Genomic DNA, 21,664 nt, shown 5'->3' with positions numbered 1-21,664 from the left:
GCCTTGATTGTTTTCTTTAATACCGGCCCTGCTACGGCAAGCGATAAGTTTGCTGAGTAATTTAGTTTTTTCCCTATTTTTTTTCTTTTCTTTTTTTTTTTTTTGTTAGAATAGGAGGCAGCGGAGAAGGATAGGACAGGAAATAATATTCAGGTGTGCCCAGTAATTGATTTTCTCTTTTTCCTCCCTCTCTCTCCCTCTTACTTTCCACCAAATAAAATGAAAGCCAAAAGTGCTTTCGTTCCACTTTCTTTTAGTCTTTTTTCCGCCCCTCACTTTCTCCACAGATTAATAAACTTGCTTTATTCAAACCATTAAAGGATAAAGAGACTGGCTTGCAAGGCATTTTTTTGCGGGGGATTTTTTTAAAGCAAACTGAAAGCAGACCACCATCAGACGATATGACAAGCTTGAGGTGATTTTAGGTAAAGGATAAAAGACCATCTCTTTGTGATGAACGTGGCTCAGATGGTGTTAATTAATTACAGTATTGATGAAGAGAGAAGAAACTGAGATGATAAATTTGCCTTATGTCTGACTGAATAACTCAAAAAGCTTTGCTTTGAAAAAAAAAAAAAAAAAGGTTTGAGTTAGCAGAATATCAAAATATTTAGTAATAAAAAGTCATGCTATATTGTCAGCTCTTCGGGTTTTCATATTTACACTTAATACATAGCTTTTTGGAAAACTTCATTCTGATTTGCCATTTGTGTTCATTCAGCATTCATATCCACTACAGTTCAAATGTTTGGGGTCAGAAAGACCTAAAAAATTAATACTTTTTTTTTTTTTCCAGCAAGGATGAATTAAAGATAAAAAGTGACAGTAAAGACTTTTACTATGTTTCATAAAATGTATATTACAAATAAATGTTTCAAAGAAAAAAAACATGTACCATGTTTTCCATAATATTTTCCATAATATTAAGCAGCATTATAATATAATGATTTCTGTAGAATCATGTGACACTGAAGACTAGAATAATAATGGATGCTAAAGAAATAAATATTGTAAACAGATTAATTTAAATTGCAACAATACTTCATAATATTACTGTTTTTACTGCAAATAAATGCAGCCTTGGCGAGACTTAAGTATTAATATTAATTTTCACATATTTTTCAGTGTTGCTAGGCCAATTGTTTTGTCCATTGTATTTGTTCATTTTTAGTTAGCTTACCCTAGTGAAAAATAAATATACTTAAATATATTTGAAATACATTTATTTCATGCTATGTACACTACAAATACATTTTCATATTTACGTACTTAATAAAAATACACTGCAATTGTACTTTTAGTATACTAAACTGGTACAAGTACTAAATTGGAACTAAGTCATTTTAATGCATTTTAATTGTGCGAAAATAGTGCTGAAGTCCAATTAAATATATACTTAGTATATTTGATTGTGCTAATATGGAACTATTGCAAGTATACTTCAGGTACACTTTAAATATCTTGCATTTAAAGACCGATATTATTCAAAGATTACACAATCCTCATCAAAAGTGACATTAAAACACATTTTAGACTCAATATTAAGAAATGCAAAAATGACCGGCAGACTGTGCATTACTATGATAGATCGCCTTTCTCATTTAACAGAGAGAATCTAGAATCATCATCTCTAGAATTCTAAAACGCTGAGCACATAAAAATGCCTGACAATCGCAGAGCTCAAGCTGAGCTGCGTCTGTGTTTGTTCAGTCTAGCGGAGTGGTGGCCTCGCTAATGGACATCCGTCTTAGTGACAACCGCCATCCAAATGAGCACTGCCAGATCTTGACATGCGTTGACATAATCAGCCGCAGGGTGAAGTGATCTCTGGGAAACCGGCAGGCACGGGGCCCTGAGTGCATCTTTCATTTCTCATGCTATCTCTTCAGCGACACACATCTTCTCATAAATTCTTGCTCTGTTCACAATGCATCAGTGAATCTGCTTATTAATATCTACAGCCTTCTTTTTTTTTTTTTTGTCCCTTTATTGTCTCTCCATCTCTGTATCTCTCTCTTCCTCTGCTGCCTTCCCAGTATCTCCAAGGCTCTCCTGAAGATGGACTCACTCCAGGGCTGTTTTTGCAATTACAGAGTTCCCTCTGCAATGAAGGTCATCACACTTAGAGCACCATTTAGCTTCTCCCAGTCAAAAGCACAGAATAGCGGATGCAACTCTGCCGAGTGACTGCTGGATTGTCATTGCAGCCCACTCGAGTGGCTCTTTCATGGCTGCAGGCAAATGTATTAGAAGAAACCTGAAGATTAGCTGTGGGCGAACTGAAAAGACATCTTGGAAAGAGAAAAAGCTTTCAAAATCAATATTAGCTAGCATCTATTATGCACTCAGCAGCGGGTTGTATAGTCTTGTATGGCGGCGCTGATGGAAACTGGAGGGAGCTGTGTAGACTCTGTATATTACATTTCTCTATTATCACCATTACAGATAAACTCAAATGGATGTACTCAGAGTACTCAAGAGGTGAGGGCACAATCTTCTCTTGTAATTTTCTGCAGCATGATGGAAATCATAGAAAATGCCTCTATATTATTTTGCAACTTCAGACTGTGAATGTTCATCAAAGAGTGTACAGTTTGCATTGTCTTTGTCATTCTCACCCACATAGCCTATTCCTTTGTCTCTGTGTGTGTGTGTATTAAGTCCTTTGTGTAGTGTTTGCATTTATCTTTATTCACATAACTGTGTTGTGGAGAAAAAAATGAAAAAATAAAAAATCACTGATCCTCATATGCTTATTTCCTGTAGCATATTTACCGAGCCTCTGCGCTGTGTGTTTGGAGCAGATGGTGAGGGACTAAAGCTCCATGGTGGAGGGAAGGCGTCTAATTGCTTTAAGTAAATCGATACGGGACTGCAGCTAGCAGCAATCCCTCACTCTACATCAGCCTCTCACTGCAATTACCACATTGATTGGCCACTGCTAATTGAAGGCCTCGTTATTTCAGCTTTACGCCGTCATGGTGACAGAGTTCAGACCCCAGCAAAAATTCTTTGTTCTCCTCCTGAAATAAATATAAATATATATAGCACTTAATGTCATTCTGCTTATTTTTTGTGCAGATCTATACATTGTCTTGAATACCCTTCTGATATGAACATGTTTTTATTTCCGAATTAAAATTCATTTGGATGTATTTGAGAGGCATAAAGTCATAAAAAGCATCAGGGTGATGTCTTATATCATATAAATAAAAAAAAGCTTCGTAAAAAGAATAAACATTTTAAAAGGAAAGCCCTATTAAGTAATTACATTTTTTTCTTTGTTTAAATGTAATATTCATGATTCAATATTTTAACTGTATGCTAATATTTGAAAATCTGTAGTCTACCAAATTAAATTAATTTGGTGAAATAAACAGATAGATGCTATTTATGAATAATTCATGATGATTATTTTATCTTGAAAAATATATCATCTACACATTCTGAAAAAAAATTGCACACTCACAAGTATTCAAAGTGTAAGTAAAAAATTAAAAATAAATGATGAATATACCCCATGATATTTCTACAGCAATTCAATTTAAACTTGAAAATGGTATTAATATTTTGAAAATCATATGAAATGTACATGAATAAGAAGAGTGTGTTTTTTTCTTTATCATGGACACTTATTTACCATTGACCCTTAATCTAACATCTGATATTTATTATACACCCGGCTATGAATTTATAAGGTGGTTATCTAGGCATCTTTGTTTTTATTATTCCCAAGGTAGTTGTATAATAAGCTTCAATAAGCACTTTATTTATTTATTTTTTGCTAATTGCAAAATGACATTCAACATAAATTGAAATTCTGCTATAATTATTTTTACCCATCACTCTAAAAATATTTGTACTCTTTTAGCATAATCAAATCTCCTTAGCAGAATGGCAAATGTCAAAACACACCTTAAGAAAAAACATGTGTCATTGCCCACACACATCTTCGCTGTGCAATCAGTAAAATAGAGAGAATTTTCAGTGTGGAACATTTAACAAAAGTCATTCAATTTTGTGCAGCATTCATGGAATTATGTTGCTGTAAATTGTTCATTTTCAACAGGTAAGGAGAGATAAGCCGGCGGCCTTGCCCACCACCACCATGACCCTTCTCTGTTGGCTCTCTTCATTTCCCATGAGCCCCGGTTAAAAATGACCTTCCATGCCTCTCCTCTCTGCTCCAAACCCCCTCGAAGAATAATAAGGGCGCCAGACACATTAATTAGACGCTCTATTTAGATAAATGTCTGCGAGCGAACGTGAGGTAGTTATTAATATTTCATATTAAAATAATTAAATTCAATTTTTCATTCGAGCGAAATAGAACATCTACATTAGCGTGCATTGCTTTCTCTTTTTACCTCCTTCCTGTGCGTGCATTTTTATTAAAGCCTTTTTTCTTCCGCACACGTTTTCCTGCTCTTGTACTTGCAATGTTCCCTCTGCAACACTGATTGGGTCAAAGTGCCACATGGAGAGAAGGTACAGGAAATGACTGTTAATTAAAGAGCTGACAGCTCGCATGTCGCTTGCTGCGTGTGTGAATGGAAGTGTGCTTGCGTGTGCGACATTGTGAATGTGTGTGTGTGTGTCTGACCCCAAATACATGGACCATCCTTGATCAAATAGCTAACTACATCTGTCAAAAGACATTTTTGCAATGGTACTTTGTGCAATTCTTTCAATAAAATTCTAATTTAGCCCTATATTTCCCTCATCTGCGGTTTACGTCCCTTTTCCCATCCTGCAGAGTCTCATCTCATCTTCCGCAGCATCACGTTGTAGAGCACTTTTGTGCCCCTGATCTCTTCAAGGTTCAAATCCATCAGCAAAAATCTTAAATGCTTCCATTGTCTCTTGTGTGGGAGGTCAGTTCTCTGTTTCACCTGACCAGAAAGGGCTAAATGGTTGCCAGGGAGACTGGAGATCATTTGTGCGTATGTGTGTGTGTGTGTGTGTGTGTGTGTGCGTACGCACTTGTGTCTGTGTTCCTTATGTGTGTGTAGCGCTTCTAATGCTTCGATCAGCCTTTAGTCATGCTGGTGTTATTTGGAGCAATAATACCAAGCCTGACAGTTTGTCTCTCTTCTATCTGTTACTCAATAGCATAAAAGGCACCCCTGACCTTTAAAAGAGAGAACTAATAGATGAATGAAAGAAAGCCAGGAAGTATGAGCAGTGAGAGCTGACTCCTGTGAAAAAAAAAAAAAAAGCCATTCCGACACGGGAAGTACAATAGATGTGGAGCTGCAGCAATCACAGAGGTGTCGCAGAGTGTTACACAGAGTGGAGCGCATAAAATAAATTCATTACTGCTGCAATAAATGGAGCAGAACACCTATACACTGAGAAGCAAAAGCACTGACTCTAATAGCTCCTATGAAAAATGCAAAAATGCATATATATAGTTTTTTATGAAACGTGCACATATTCAGTGTATAATAATGTGAGCAAAATTGCTTTTGAATTCATATAATATGCATTCATTTAATAAATAATTTAATTTCAACAAATAAATAAACAATAAAAAAGAACTAAGTTAAAATTAAACATGCTTATTATCACAAATTAGCCTATTTGATATTATTTGACTTTTAAAGACAATTTATAAACCCTTGCAGAATTTTTGCAAATATAAGGGATGAAAGACATTATATTTTAGAATTTAGTACTGGCCTTCAGCAAAATAATAACAGTTCTCCTGTTCAAAAGTTCACACCCCCTTGTTTCTTAATACAGTGTTTTGTCGTCTTGAGCGTCATTGAATGTTTGTACCTTTTTTTGAGTCCCTCAGTTTTCCTAAGTGTGAATAGCTGGATCTCAATATCATACAGCCACAGTTGGAATGAGCTCAAATCTGCAGAAGATGTGGAAAAATCAAAGAAGATTCAGAACTAGGATTAGTTTTTTGAAGAAAAGTCAATCATTTCACTACTCAATTATGCACTATTATCACAAAACATACAAATAATGATCATCATCGAAGCCACACACCATAATAAGAACCACTTATGAGATTTGGAACAGGTTCAACATTTCAACATGAATATAAAGTATGCTTATATTAATAACTTGATCAGTGCAGTATTAAGTTAAGGAAATGCTATTTTTATGAACCCTCTTTATGTTTTTTAAATGATAAACATCTTTCAGATTCCAGTATATCTTATGCTTATTTCCAGGTTTAAACTGCGTTTTGAATCTGACAGTTTTGAGTGGTCTCAGACATTAGAACCCACTCGATTTTTTTTTAAGATATCAAAAAAGATGATTAAAAGCAACCACACAATTAATTTGTGCAGTGATCATTTTTCTGCTTCAGCAAACACCTGCAAACTGTGAAAGCACACCGTTGCAGACCTGCAGTTCGCTAAAGCTCAAATCTCCAATCTAAAATAACTTTTGGCCTTTCGGTCTCCGTAGCATCTTTTTAACAAGATTAATGTTAAATAATGTGCATTAGTTCATGAGTTAGCAGTTTGTGTAGACTAAAAGGCTGGCTGATGATTAGGCAGATATGGGGAGTATTTAGCATGTTATTCTCCCCCTGCTCTCTTTTGGACTCTTCCTTGGCTCTGTGCCTAGTGAGTGTAATTTGGATGAGTACTGCTCGCTTGCCTTTGGGCTCATTAACAACAATATAAACAGTAATTACAGTGATCGCCTAATTAATTCATTGAAAAACGGGCGAAAAAAGGAAAACGCTGAATGGTTAAGAAGCAAGCGCAAATCTTTTGCCAAGATAACAATTTTATGGCAACATTGTTGACATAATTAGCAATTTCACGTGCCACAATACAACTTCAATAATTACAGCACTTTTTTCTAGAATTCATTTATGTGCATTCTCCTCTTATTGTTTGTGGAGATTTCCACAGTGCCCATCATTTGTGCAATTGTCTGATATTCTTGATAAAATTTACTACATACAATCTACTTCTATTGTTCCAGAGCCAACAGTGCATTTCTGTCTGGGCATCTATGATGAGTCTGCAGTGTGCTTAGTCTGAATGAGAGAAAAAAATGTTCACGTGACTCTCAGCTCTTCATTATTGGTCTTAATTAGCTTAATTAGTGTAATTACTTAATTGTGGTTAGTTAAAAAATGATAAATACCTACCGGTAAAAGATTAATCACTTGTAAGAGAAATTAATGAGCTTATATTTCATTAATACAACTTTGAGTAATATTTTTCCTTTGAAATTTCATTCATCTTTTTTTTTTTTTTTTTTTTTAATTTAATAGTATCACCTATATTCCCCTTATGAAACATACTAGGAATATACTGCAAATATTATGCGATATTTTAATTAGTACATTTCCATATATGTGAAAATACTGCTTATATTTTTCAATTTACTGCAATATATGCACAATATATGCATGGACCATGTATGGTAATATATTGATAATTAGATATATATATATATATATATATATATATATATATATATAGCAATGAAGACTGCAGCACATTTTTACACACACACACACATGTATATATATATATATATATATACGCTACATCTACATATTATGAAGTGTATTATTTAATATAAAATTGCATACATTATGATCAATAAAGTAAATATATTGTCACATATTTTTCAATATATGGAAAGAGGCTATTCCTCTTTTTATTCAATATAATATATTAACACAATATATTATGCTCTATATTTTCAACATACATTAAATAAACCAGTATATTGATTGGTAATATATAAGGAAATATATTTTTCTTGCATAAGAGTTACCTACATTGTGTTAATTTTTCACAGCATCTGAAATACAATTATTCTAATACCTTAAATAATATTAGCTTTTGATTAAGTGGTGAAAGTTGAAAATATATTAAAGACTTGCATGGATAAATTCAGACGATTTTAAAATGAGCAGATTGCTTCTTCAGTAATTAATCTGGAATCTAGACGAACTGTGAGAATAAGCTTCTCAGCTGTTGATCTGAGACTGTTTTAAGCATTGTTTTTAACGCCCTAACAATGTAAGAGCAAGATATTTTAGTGACAGACACTGATCATTGATCAGCAGTGAAAGTAGACAGGCAGAAAGCATGAATGAGCTCCTGGGCCACATGGAAGCCAGGCTGTAGTGGTGCCAGCTGACTGGTCGCCAGCAATGGAAACTTCCCACAATTAACACAAATTACTGACAGTCTGCCAGCTATCAGCGCCTGGCATCAGCCTCGGGCCTGGCAGCCATGCAGAAATAGGAGGTGGGATCATATACAACAATGATAATGTGTGCTTCTGTGTGTTCATCCATTATCACCAGTGTCACTGCCAATATGTGTCTCATGTCTCTGCATGTCATTTCTAAGTGGCACAAGAGTGGTGTGTGTGTTTATAAAAATAACTCGTGAAACATTTGTTTGTTAAGGTTAATCATTCTCTAATGTAAGTTTTGTGTATACTTTAAACAGGCCCATCTTCAAAAGGCAAATCTAAGCGTTTATTACCCTGAAGTCCACATGCATTTCAGATCCGTGCAGTGGTACGTTGTAGAAAGTGTTATTTATCTTCTCTTGCCACTGTTATCTACTTATCATTCATATTGTCCAAATCCATCTAGTCTGTAAAAAGAAAAAAGGAAGGATGTGATGTGGCACAAGGGTTTAAAATGAGATATTTTCCCATTCTGGTTAATTGCACATAGAAAAACACAGAGCAAGCTCAGACTGCTGCAGATTTCAACTGTTAGATTAGAGTTATAGCGCCATCTAATGTTGAAAAGAGGACAACACATTTATAGCACCTTGAAACAGATCACAACACTGAAAGAAAATGTTTAGATTTATGAAATTTTGGGATGTACCTTCCATGCCAAAATTAACAAAAACTATTTTTTGAAAAACTAAAACTATACTGTCAAAAAGGTACAAAACTGGTCACTGGTACTATGCACTTAAGCAATAATACCTTTAAGTTACTAAGTTACTGTACCATTCATGGGTAAAAAAAAAAAGGTACAACGATGTACCTTTCAGCTTTTGTACCAGTGACAGCTTTGTACCTTTTTCTGAGAGTAATTTGCACATTTACCTGTTACTTAGTCTTCTACACAAAGAAATCTAACTACAGAAAGAGTACTATGTAACTAACTAAATGCATTTCATGAATGACATCCCAGGGCTCGCAAGACAGCAACTTAATACACTGTAAAAAAAAAAAATAAATAAACAATAAAAATAATAATTAAAAGTTGAGCGAACTTAAAAAAAAAAAATCAGCAGATTTTTGAGTTTGCTCAACTTATTTTTGTGGGAGATTCTCACATTTTTGTTGTATAAACTTAGAATGACAAGTTAAGAAAACTCAAAAATCTGCTGAAGCTGGTTGCCTTAACATTTTAAGTTGGCTCAGCTTTTTTTTTTCTTTTTTTTACAGTGTAGAGTAAAAGCTGTAGGAAAAATAACCAAAGTTGTAAATCTAAATGTACAGAAATTTGAGGAGGAGAATAAAATTCAATGAAACACCCATCTTTTAAGCATTGTGATTAAGATTTGTATGGTCATTACAGCTTATTGTTATAGTAGGTTAATGTTGGAACACAATTCTGATTAATTTTTGAGGGTCTGTTTATTTTTGAAAGCTAATGTATGTATAGACACTTACTCGAAAGTCAGGAGCCAAAACTTTTAGCAGTTATATAATTGATTAAAAGTTTATATTATAAAAGTGCAAGAAATTTTTAATTTCTTTTAAATAGTTTTACTGAATAAAAATGAAAACTGCATGTTTGTGTTTTCACTGTTTTGTTGAATAAGAAACATCTTGGAATGAACCTATGGCAGCAGGTCTGTTTACATTTTATGCAAACTTGCTGTGTTGCTAAAGTGTATGGCTACACAAAAGAATGCTCGAATGATGGCTCCTGCAATATCCCAAAATAAATGAACAAATAAAAAGTGATACTGCTTTCCAAGAGCAAAATGAAAGGAATAACTGAAAAGTAAAGTCCTGTCATTACTTACCAAACCCATGTGACTTTTTTAGTCGGTCAAACTCAATAGGCAACAGATGAGAGGAAGGTAAACGGTCTACCATACTACATAACAATACTCCATATGATTCGTGTGCGATATTCCAGTTTTTTTTTTAAGTCATTCGATTGCTTTTTTGTGAAAAACAAGCATAACTTTAAGACGTTAAAATATTGCCATCCCGCTTTCCCAACATAACGAGGAGGAGCTGCCTAGTAGGCTCAGTTTTCTGTCGTTTTTAATTTAATATCTTTTGTATCCTACATTTTGTATTATAATCTAAATGCAATTATGAATTTGTTGTTACTGTAACACCACTAGATGTCAGTGAATGCATAGATTTGAGAATATTTCTCAACGTTTCACGTGTGACTCTTGCTGTGTTGGGTAGAATGGATATATTTTATATAAAACACAACATGCATAATGTGAAATCAAACGGCTTTTTCTTATAAACTGCATATTTAGTCTTTGTTGTCGTATTAAATACTAGCCTACAAGTCAATTCCAACACGTGGAAGTAATGACTAATATTAAGACTTGTAATAGAAACATACATCCGCGAAGATGCAGCAATATTCTCTGAAATATACGAGACAATAAAAATGTATGAATGATATCCACCGGCTTGATACTCCTCTCTGAGCCGCAGCCGAGATGAAGGCGTGCCGCGCCGGTGACGTCATCAAACATTTCTCGTGCCACATTCCCCGAGCGGCGCGAGGGCAGCGAGACTGTTTTCGGTTTAATTTCTCCACAGTTCTCGTTTTGTTCTCTGCCGTCGCATAGGACCCTACAGCTGGTTTTGTTCCTTGGCTTCTTCCAGTCGTCAGCAGAAAGTTTGTTATCGTGAGTATAGTTTTCTTGTTTTCCTAAACTTTTCTTCAAGTTTGCCGCTGTTTGTCGTTCTTTCTTTGAGCTCTGTGTTTGTTTTGTTGTTCAGCTCGTGACTGGGTTTCTTGTCTATGATAAACAACGTAAAGCTATCTGAAGAGGATGATAAACAACTGAGTTTCTTCGCATTAATAGCCGAGAACGTCGTGTGGTTTCTTGACACAATCCGTTGTTTTTACGCTGACATAATGCGTGTGTTTTAGCCTGTTAGCTTGATAGTAGGAAGTCTCCTCAAGCCTCAGCTTGTAAATTTAGGTTTTCTGAAAGCTAAAGCGAAGGTAAGCTCGTTATACTTATTTAAACTGCTCTTCCAGCTCCTGACACAAACATTTTGACTGTTTCCTGTAGATAGATTAGTTTGTCAAGTATTACCGTTAGCCACTAACAAGAACAGATGATCCTGAGTGTTATTACCGCCACACATGAACTCAGAAATGACAGTTTCTCATGTGAACTTTAAACCTGAATAGTCTGCTGAAGTTTGCTTATTAAATGCCTGTTGTAGATGTTGATACATTATGAGTGAAGTTTTTCTTGATTGTGTCTTGGATTTTCTTCAGTGTTAGATCTCAGATGGATATCATGCATTACAGTGCCATTCTTCAGCATAGCTTTTAAGCACCTTTAAAGATCTCTCAAGTGTCATGAACTGAAAGAGACAATGTTTTTTCCTTTGTTTGAGATTGCCAATGATGCTGCTTAAAGCAGTTTTGATTATGAAAAACCCTCTGATGATGATACATGGGGCAACTTTTTGAGCAATGTTTCTTGGGCACTTTCCCACTGAAAATGGGTATCAAATTTCTTTCTGGATACTTCAGATGGGTCGTGCGCCCTGTGTCTCACCTGGTTGCCCGTTGACTGCAACATCATCCAATGTTGCCTGGCAACATTGCTCAAAAAGTTAAGAGGTATTGTATGTGAAACCTGTTATATTCATTCAAGAAGTCTTCTTGAAATAGGTATGCATGTTGTCATACTTAATAGGAATTTTGAAGTTGTTCGATTTAATGCATGTGCCTTTTTTCTACCAGTGTTTGAAGAGTTCATCCATCCTATTATAGTTCCTAAAAAAGATGAAGTCCTTTGGTCTGTGTACTTTCATGACTGCGGTTGAGGAGCCCAGATCTGCCTCCTCCCTCATTTTCCCACTAATGCAGACCAGATGGAAATTAGAGCCACTGATGCAAGCCAAGAGATAACACTCACAACCGTGTGTTCCCATGCCAGATGCCCCCCCTATCAAACACGCACACGTCTGTGCTATCTGTTGGCCAATTCTACTAATGCATATAATTTGCAATGAAAGAGAGAGAGTTGGCATTCAGGATCCAAGCCGGCTGACCATCCTTCTGTCTCTTTGTGTGAAGAAGAGCCACTTAGAATAATGCATAATATGTTATGGAGGTGTGGCAACCTCGCAGACATGAAGCTTCACCTTACAGACCGGCATGCGTGACAAGGCAGATTATGGTCGATGACATGTAAATGTGTGGTCTCATAAAAACTGACAGCAGTATTCCTATTTTATTGTCAAATCAGTCTTAATAGATGGAAAAATATGCTGAAAAATTACTTGTCTTCAGGCCATCCAAGATGTAGATGAGTTTTTTCACCAGAATGGATTTTGGAGAAATTGCATCACTTGCTCACCAGTGGATGAGAGTTCAAACCGCTGATAAAAGCATCACAGTAATCCATACAACTTCAGTCCATCAATTAACATCTTGAGAAGTGAAAGGTGTGTGTTTGTAATAAATCCATCTTTAAGGCTTTTTAACTTTTATCTGTAACTTCTGGATGAAATATCAGTCCATATCCTTACTCCATCCCCTGTTGTCCTCTCACATTGAAAGCCATCAACGTGTTTGTTTAGTACTGTTTTTGCTTGTAAATGGTGCTTGATCTGTGCACATTTCTCTCCTGATTCAGACAAGACAACTTTTTCACTTGAGAAAGCAATATTATGGATAGAGGACTCATATTTTAGCCAGAAGCAACAGTTTGAGGTTAAAATATCTTAATGATAGATTAGTTTATTACAAACACACAGCTTTTCACTTCACAAGATGTTAAATGATGGACTGAAGTTGTGTGGATTAGGCCTACTTGTGGATTATTGTGATGCTTTTATCAGCTGTTTGAACTTATTATTCTGACGGCACCCATTCACTGCAGAGGATCCATTGGTGGGCAAGTGATGTAATGCTAAATTTCTCCAAATATGTTAAAGCAATAGGTTACCCAAAAATATTAAATTTTTCATCCAAAAATTTTCCAAAGTTTCATTCTTATGTTGAACACAAAAGAAGATATTTTGAAGAGTCATACAGTTGTTGGGAAAGAAATACTGTGGAAGTCATTGGGGACCATCAACTGGTTGAATACCAGCATTCTTCAAAATATCATCTTTTATGTTCAAGTAAAAAAGAAAGAAAAACAGGTTTGGAATGACACGAGGATGAGTAAATGATGACAATTTTCATTTTTGGGTGAACTATCCCTTTAAGATGAAGAAACATTTACATATTGAGGGTGAGTACATTTTCAGCTAATTTAAATTTGAGTAAACTCATTCTATAATATATTGTATTTCATACAATGAGGTGTTTATTGAGCCAGGTTCAGTAAACATCAAAGGGCTGATGTGAAGGTTTGATGGCAGATGTACATACAAAAGCAGCCAGAGCCGTAGGTTCTGTTGTTTTATTTTTTTGTAGCTGTTGAACAACATAAGAACAATGAGGGGATGAGTCAAGGTTTCTGTTGCTTAGAAACAAGAGCACCCACCCAGAAGACACCAACCTCTTTTTTTTATTATTTTTTAGCAACACTAACCCATCCTTTCAATAAGTAGTCTGATCTTTTTCTGCTCTCATTTCCATAATTCAAACCCCAGTTGAGATATCTTGCATAAAACAAATGGCTTTGCTAATGAAAATTCTTCTGTTGTCTTTCAGGTGAAGAGTTCCCTGGACAGCAGCTGAAGAAAGCAGCCTGGTCAGCTGGTCAAGCCTGTTGATTTCTTCTGGCACTTGGTGAGGATCTCTGTTTCTTTAAGAACAGCTTTCTTGATAAATCTATCTGTAAATCTATTACAGAACATTTGGTGGGTTTTGTTTTATCCAGAAAACAGTCTGTGGTCATCATCAAAACATGAAGGAAGTGACCTTGAGGTTTATGTTGTTGAATTACTTAAATGGTTACATTTGTTTTTAACTCTTAAGAACATAACTTAGAATTTTCTATAAGCTGCTGCTGTTGCCTAGTTACAGAGAGGAAATAAAAGCCCACCTGTGTCACTCAAATCAGTACATTTCTAGCATGGTGACTGCCTATTGAGAGCACTGAAATTACAGGTTATGATGTGAGGCAGTATTCATTTAATATAAGGGCAAGACATGACCAAGAACTTCTCAATAACATCCAAACAGATTTAGGCTGACAAAAATTCATTGTCATACTATTTATATGCAGATCTTGAAATTGTGAATAGTGGACAATTAATGGCCAATCTGATTTCATGTTCTCAACTGAAGATCAGGTGACTTTCACAGGAATTTTCTTCTAAAAACCACTGTAGTGTCGCTGCCCAAATCATGCTGCTATGTCTGAATGAATACGCCTACTGGCTCTCATATCCGGAATCATAAATTGCCTGGAGAGCTTGAAGTCTCACGTCTGCTGTATTTTCACTGGCTGCATGGCTGTACTCCGGTTTGCATCCTCCTTTTTCCCAATACCTTGCATTATGGCGCTTTTCCACTGTGTGGTATGGCACGGCTCGGTTTGCATTTCCACTGCAGTTTAGTACCCCTTTAGAGTGGGCGGGATTATTTACATGTTGTTATAGTTGCGCCGCCTCTACTGCCGTGAGTCCTGAAAAACGTCTTAATTCCATGTCGCTCCATCAAGCAAGCTCTCGCTGGATCCGCTCCTCGGCTATCAATGAGAGGAACGTCTGTACTTCCTCAACAGACAACGAAACAGCCATTTTTTTAGTTGTTAAAAAAAGGTGCGCTCGTTCAAAACAGTTGTGTTTGATCCTTCGCTGGCTGTGTTGATTTAAATCAACAAGGTCTGTTGTGTCTCTAGTCGCAAATTCAATGACGCAGACAGTGACAATTTTCTCCGGCCGATCAGTGATCAGCAGAGTTTACATGTCACATTTTGGTAATGGTACGGTTCGCTTGGAACCTCAACCAAAGGTGGTACTAAAAGAAAGTACCAGGTACTGTACCCAGTGGAAAACCCCCCCAAAAGTGAACCGAACTATACCGTACCATGCCATGCCGTACCATACAGTGGAAAAGCGCCATTGGAGTCTCAGAACATGTGGTTTGGATGACTTTTTTCCCGGCTTTTAACATAGGCCATCCTCTAAGTCAGTGGTCCTCAACTCCAGTCCTCAGGACCTGCTGTTCTGCACATTTTTTATGTTTCTCTTAAGCTGGCAGCACACTAGACGATTTTCAAATCTTAAACGATTTCAAAACCATGGGAGACCACAGACACACTAGACCACGAACACACTAGATTTTTAGACCAGACCACGAGACCACACACTTGAAGATTGTAGGAACAATTTCACAGTGACACGAGATTTCACTGACACTCGCAAGATCAAACGTGACTAGAGAAGAAAAACAAATAGAGGACAATCAACGTTGTCAGCTGGCTCTCCTGGCGCGCGTTCTGTTTCACAGTGGAAAAACAAAGTATAAAAAAGAATATGGGTGATATTCTCTGGTTTCATGGCATGTTTCTGGCTGCCAAGTTTCAGGTGTAGAAGCATGCAACTAGAGATGTTCCGATACCCTTTTTCCCTTCCCGATACCGATTCCGATACCTAGGCTCAGGGTATCGGCCGATACCGAGTACTGATCCGATACCTGGGTGTGTATCTGGTAAGACAGCTGTATGTACTACTAGACCTGTATGAATTGATACAATTATTTTATGGTGTGCTTCACCATATGCTATATATATATATATATATATATATATATATATATATATATATATATAGATAGATAGATAGATAGATAGATAGATAGATAGATAGATAGATAGATAGATAGATAGATAGATAGATAGATAGATAGATAGATGGATAGATATAGTCTGGCCAGTAAACAAAAAAATATAATCTTTGGAAAATGGCACATCTATTTAAATATCTAAAAGTACACTCTTAACATCAGTCAGTCTATGATAATAATTAGGATAATCGAGTATTATTTAATGATATAACTTTAGCAATTAGAATTAAAACTTGGTAACCATGTATGAATACAGTCATTTTAACAAAACTGGTGGTGGTGCTTTTTTGGTCATTCAGTGTTTCTGTAAAATATGAGGGGAAAACTATCAATAATACTGATAAGATAATAATCATACTATGAATTCTACTAAGAACAACATAAAACGCACTAAGGATTAACGAGCTGCTGGATTCATGAATATTAATCACGTTGTTCATGTCATTGAACTGATTTGCTGAAATCAAACCAGGGACGATAATAGGTGAGCGCCAGCCAATGAGATTGTCGTTTGAGTATTAGCTCCGCCTACTACCGGAGAACCCGGCAGTTTTTAAAAGCTGAAGAATTCCAAAAGGAACTCCATTATTTTGACAGGAAAATACAACAAAGAATATCGTTTACATACCATGCAGAATTGACGCGCTACATGTAAGACTCTCTCTCGCTCTCTCTCTTTGCGTGTGAGGAAAAAAGCAAAGCGACGGAGAGTCGTGCACTTCACACTAGAGCTTACGGTACGTCAAATACTGGTGCGCTGTGCATCCATTCAGATGATCTGAAAAATAGCCCAGATCTGGCAATGTGCTACCACGTTTGTATTTCTTCTTCGCTGCTCTAAATAGTGGTTGCTTGTGGCAACACAGCACAACTTCCTGTGTTTGCATTCTGAGCAGCGAAGAAGAATTGATTTCCGTTTTGCAGCGTTAAGCAAAGCTAGCGCGCATAACTATAGGTCTTGTTTAAGAATGATATCGGATCGGTACATGGGTTCAAGTACTCGCCGATACCGATGCCAGAATTTTTTGTGGTATCGGTGGAATTTCCGATACTAGTATCGGAATCGGAAAACAACCCTACATGCAACATCCGGTAGGTGGTGCTTGCTTACTCTCATTGACTATCACGGGTATCACTTCAGAGGCAGCCTGATGAAGAGTCCGATTTGAGTTCGGAGACGCTCCGTCTCGATCGGGAACAGATAAATGATCGTAATGACACTACACAATAGAGGATTTTTGGAAAAAACAATTGCTTGCGACAAGCCGCGAATTGGCCAGAATAATGAGATGTAAATAACAATAAGTATAACATTATCACAGGGTTAACCATATGTGTGAAAACTCCACACATCTACCAGAACTACTACTACTGAATAGGGTTGGGTACCGAAACCCAGTACCAATATGGCGCCTACAGTGAGGAAAATAAGTATTTGAACACCCTGCTATTTTGAAAGTTCTCCCACTTAGAAATCATGGAGGGGTCTGAAATTGTCATCGTAGGTGCATGTCCACTGTGAGAGACATAATCTAAAAAAAAAAAATCCAGAAATCACAATGTATGATTTTTTAACTATTTATTTGTATGATACAGCTGCAAATAAGTATTTGAACACCTGTCTATCAGCTAGAATTCTGACCCTCAAAGACCTGTTAGTCTGCCTTTAAAATGTCCACCTCCACTCCATTTATTATCCTAAATTAGATGCACCTGTTTGAGGTCGTTAGCTGCATAAAGACACCTGTCCACCCCATACAATCAGTAAGAATCCAACTACTAACATGGCCAAGACCAAAGAGCTGTCCAAAGACACTAGAGACAAAATTGTACACCTCCACAAGGCTGGAAAGGGCTACGGGAAATTGCCAAGCAGCTTGGTGAAAAAGGTCCACTGTTGGAGCAATCATTAGAAAATGGAAGAAGCTAAACATGACTGTCAATCTCCCTCGGACTGGGGCTCCATGCAAGATCTCACCTCGTGGGGTCTCAATGATCCTAAGAAAGGTGAGAAATCAGCCCAGAACTACACGGGAGGAGCTGGTCAATGACCTGAAAAGAGCTGGGACCACCGTTTCCAAGGTTACTGTTGGTAATACACTAAGACGTCATGGTTTGAAATCATGCATGGCACGTAAGGTTCCCCTGCTTAAACCAGCACATGTCCAGGCCCGACTTAAGTTTGCCAATGACCATTTGAATGATCCAGAGGAGTCATGGGAGAAAGTCATGTGGTCAGATGAGACCAAAATAGAACTGTTTGGTCATAATTCCACTAAACGTGTTTGGAGGAAGAAGAATGATGAGTACCATCCCAAGAACACCATCCCTACTGTGAAGCATGGGGGTGGTAGCATCATGCTTTGGGGGTGTTTTTCTGCACATGGGACAGGGCGACTGCACTGTATTAAGGAGAGGATGACCGGGGCCATGTATTGCGAGATTTTGGGGAACAACCTCCTTCCCTCAGTTAGAGCATTGAAGATGGGTCGAGGCTGGGTCTTCCAACATGACAATGACCAAGCACACAGCCAGGATAACCAAGGAGTGGCTCTGTAAGAAGCATATCAAGGTTCTGGCGTGGCCTAGCCAGTCTCCAGACCTAAACCCAATAGAGAATCTTTGGAGGGAGCTCAAACTCAGTGTTTCTCAACGACAGGCCAGAAACCTGACTGATCTAGAGAAGATCTGTGTGGAGGAGTGGGCCAAAATCCCTCCTGCAGTGTGTGCAAACCTGGTGAAAAACTACAGGAAACGTTTGACCTCTGTAATTGCAAACAAAGGCTACTGTACCAAATATTAACATTGATTTTCTCAGGTGTTCAAATACTTATTTGCAGCTGTATCATACAAATAAATAGTTAAAAAATCATACATTGTGATTTCTGGATTTTTTTTTTTATAGATTATGTCTCTCACAGTGGACATGCACCTACGATGACAATTTCAGACCCCTCCATGATTTTTAAGTGGGAGAACTTGCAAAATAGCAGGGTGTTCAAATACTTATTTTCCTCACTGTATGTAACCGGTATGTACTAGAACCAAATCAGAATGGAGATTTCGGTGCCATGCCTGAGCGATCGATTGAAATATTTGTCCTTTGTTTCCCAAAACGAACGTAAGAAGCATCATCACCGGCACCTCGCGTGAAAAATAATTTCCGACTGAGAAAATGCACGTGAACTCAAGTCGAAAAGCTCTAATAATACAAGTCCAACAAATCTTTGTAGTAACGCCAGTGTGCTGTTTTTACATTCTGACTTAAAAGCACAACTCTGGAAATGAGAGCATCCGAGGAGCGCGTGAATGCAGAGATTACACTTGCTCTGACGGCAGCAGGTAGCCCTCCATTAACTAGCTAAGCTAAACATTCTTAAATTAAAATGCCTAAAGCTAAAATTCTCTTGTATTCACGTTTTTAAACCTGTTGTCCAACAAAAGAGAACATTGTAACCTTTTTAGTCCACAACACCAATTAAATGCTTCCTTTTGTGATCTGATGATGTAGCGTCTTGTCACAGAATGAGGCAGAAAATATGTTCCATAGGCTACTAATACATCGATTGGCAATGGATTATAAATATACTTAATTATTATGAAAATACCAGAGATGGCTTGAATAACACAGATAAACTATACATTGTCGTAGTCGAGTGTTTATTGTATTTGTTTTGTCATTCAAAACGTTTATATCTTGTTTACTCAGTTACATCCATAGCAATGCATTTGTCCATATTGGGGATTTCCTGGAGTTCTGCTTCTTCTGTCTCGATATGTGGATTTTTTTTTGTGCGAGGGAGCCCTCTGGCATCCAGTATGAATGAAAAAGACGTAATGTGTTTAGTGCTAATGGCCAATCCAATTATTAATTGGTAATTTTTATTTATTTTTTATTATTTTTAAGTATTGGTTCAGGTACCATTTAGGCACTGGTACCGTTTTAAAAGTATCGATTTGGCACCGGTATCGAAAAAAATCAAACGATACCCAACCCTACTACTGAATCGGTTATCTTTAAAAATAAAAAGAAATAAATAAAACAGCATAACAGTACTGTTTTTTCAGCAGGCAAATTCATTCTACCAGTGAGATGTTATGGAAATGTTTGATGTGTAATCCTAAAACACGGTGGAATACAAACAAAATGTGCAAAACACTGTAACATTTGCATTTTATGTATGTTTTTGCTATTAAAATCCACAGAATTCAGTGGAAAATAATATATCTCTGCAAAAATAAATAGTTCAGCCATGAAACTCTAGATGGTGCAAGCTGATGGGTTGTTAACATAACTGATGATATTCAGAGAGTTAAACGACTTGGCACAAGCTGATTGGTTCTATGCTGGACATGCAGCCAATGAGCTTAATGCCTTGCATTTATATGGCTGGCTAGTATCCACTGGGATTCCTGCAGCGCGTTTTCAGAGTTCTCTGAAGCCCTCCACCTTCCCCAGCTCCACCTGTATAGATCTGCTACAGGTTATTTTACATGCTATTGTGCAGCAGCAGTATGTCTTAAATACTCACGGCACCATATCTCCATATGCATTGGCAGTAGCATGTTCCTGTACTTGCTTGCAGCAACAGCAATAATCTACAACTACAGCAATAACCAACAGCAGCAGCAATTCAGCAGCAGTGTTGCAATCTATTCCACCAAGACCAAATACATTAACATTGTCATATCCATCACCCTGCTAAACTTTTCCGAGAGTTGTCATGACTGAACTGAGTCCTTCGACTGATCGTTAAAAATCACTCTTGACATAAATGTGTTTTTATGTATTTGTTTTACAGATACATTGCTCATAGTAAAAACACACTGAGAATAGCGCTCTGTCAAGAGGTATTTTGCAATTTGTTCTAAGATGATAAATGGCTCGTAGCATTCTATAAATAATCTTAAACCCAATCTTTTTTCACTTTATCTCAGGACAGAGGTATTCAAAACTTGGCTCAACTCTATAGCTGATCTCATTTAACTCAGTGGTTGTGTTATCGCATTGCTGATCTATCCCACACAACCGTATCTCTGCCCAGTGGGTTGGTTGAAAAGGTTGTTTCACAGAGGCAGTGAAACGCTGTTTTTCTGTCCATGTTTAAAAGACTTGGCTCAGTCGACAAGCCTCAGGTTATTTCAAACAGAAAATGCAACACCTTTTGTTGCTGCGGGTGCTTTATTGTCATAAGTCCTCTATTGTCTGATATTGGCTGATTCCCAGTATTGCACTGATGCCCAGACTAGTGCTAAATGCACTCACTTTGTTTTATATGGTTGACAGAACTTCATGAAGAACTTGCAAGTAGTACGGTAAAATTAATGTCCTATTTTTATTTTTATTTTTTTGACTTAATATTGAAACAATTACTTGTTTCAGTCATTGTTATTATTAAAAGTCTTGACATTGAGATTGATGATTTAAATAAATATTGATCAAATGCAGCCATGCAAAAGTGGTATTCAAAGCACCATTGTACCGAAACAATCAAACAGAAATGAAAAATCAGTAAAATATTTGCTCAAGATCTATTCCGAACACCTGTCCTTTTCTATACGTGTCAGGTTTAATAGGCATGACAACAAACTGCGGTAACCTGATGTTTTGTTTGTGGAAAAATTTGCAGATTAATTTTTGCATGTTGTTTTTGAAGAGCACGTTCCACGTCTATGTCTGTGAGAGCAAATGTATACTGGACCCAAATGAGCCCCTGG

At 36.9% G+C, this 21,664-nt stretch overlaps 1 protein-coding gene across 2 annotated transcripts in view; it reads left to right on the top strand.

Moving 5' to 3' along the window:
- The first annotated feature begins 10,679 nt into the window (after window positions 1-10,679).
- The window catches only part of ncalda (neurocalcin delta a), a 63,819-nt gene continuing 52,834 nt past the window's right edge, over window positions 10,680-21,664 (top strand). The window contains exons 1-2 of one of the 2 annotated variants that reach the window (XM_058746116.1): window positions 10,680-10,859; window positions 13,865-13,942. The gene's annotated coding sequence lies outside the window, so the exon portion shown is untranslated. The remainder of the gene's footprint in view (window positions 10,860-13,864; window positions 13,943-21,664) is intronic. The other variant, XM_058746115.1, reaches the window with a different exon arrangement.

Source organism: Onychostoma macrolepis, chromosome 16 (assembly GCF_012432095.1).
Source record: "Onychostoma macrolepis isolate SWU-2019 chromosome 16, ASM1243209v1, whole genome shotgun sequence".
NCBI lineage: Eukaryota > Metazoa > Chordata > Actinopteri > Cypriniformes > Cyprinidae > Onychostoma > Onychostoma macrolepis.
The sequence above is the reverse complement of the archived record's forward strand: the minus strand, read 5'-3'. Positions and strand labels throughout refer to the sequence as shown.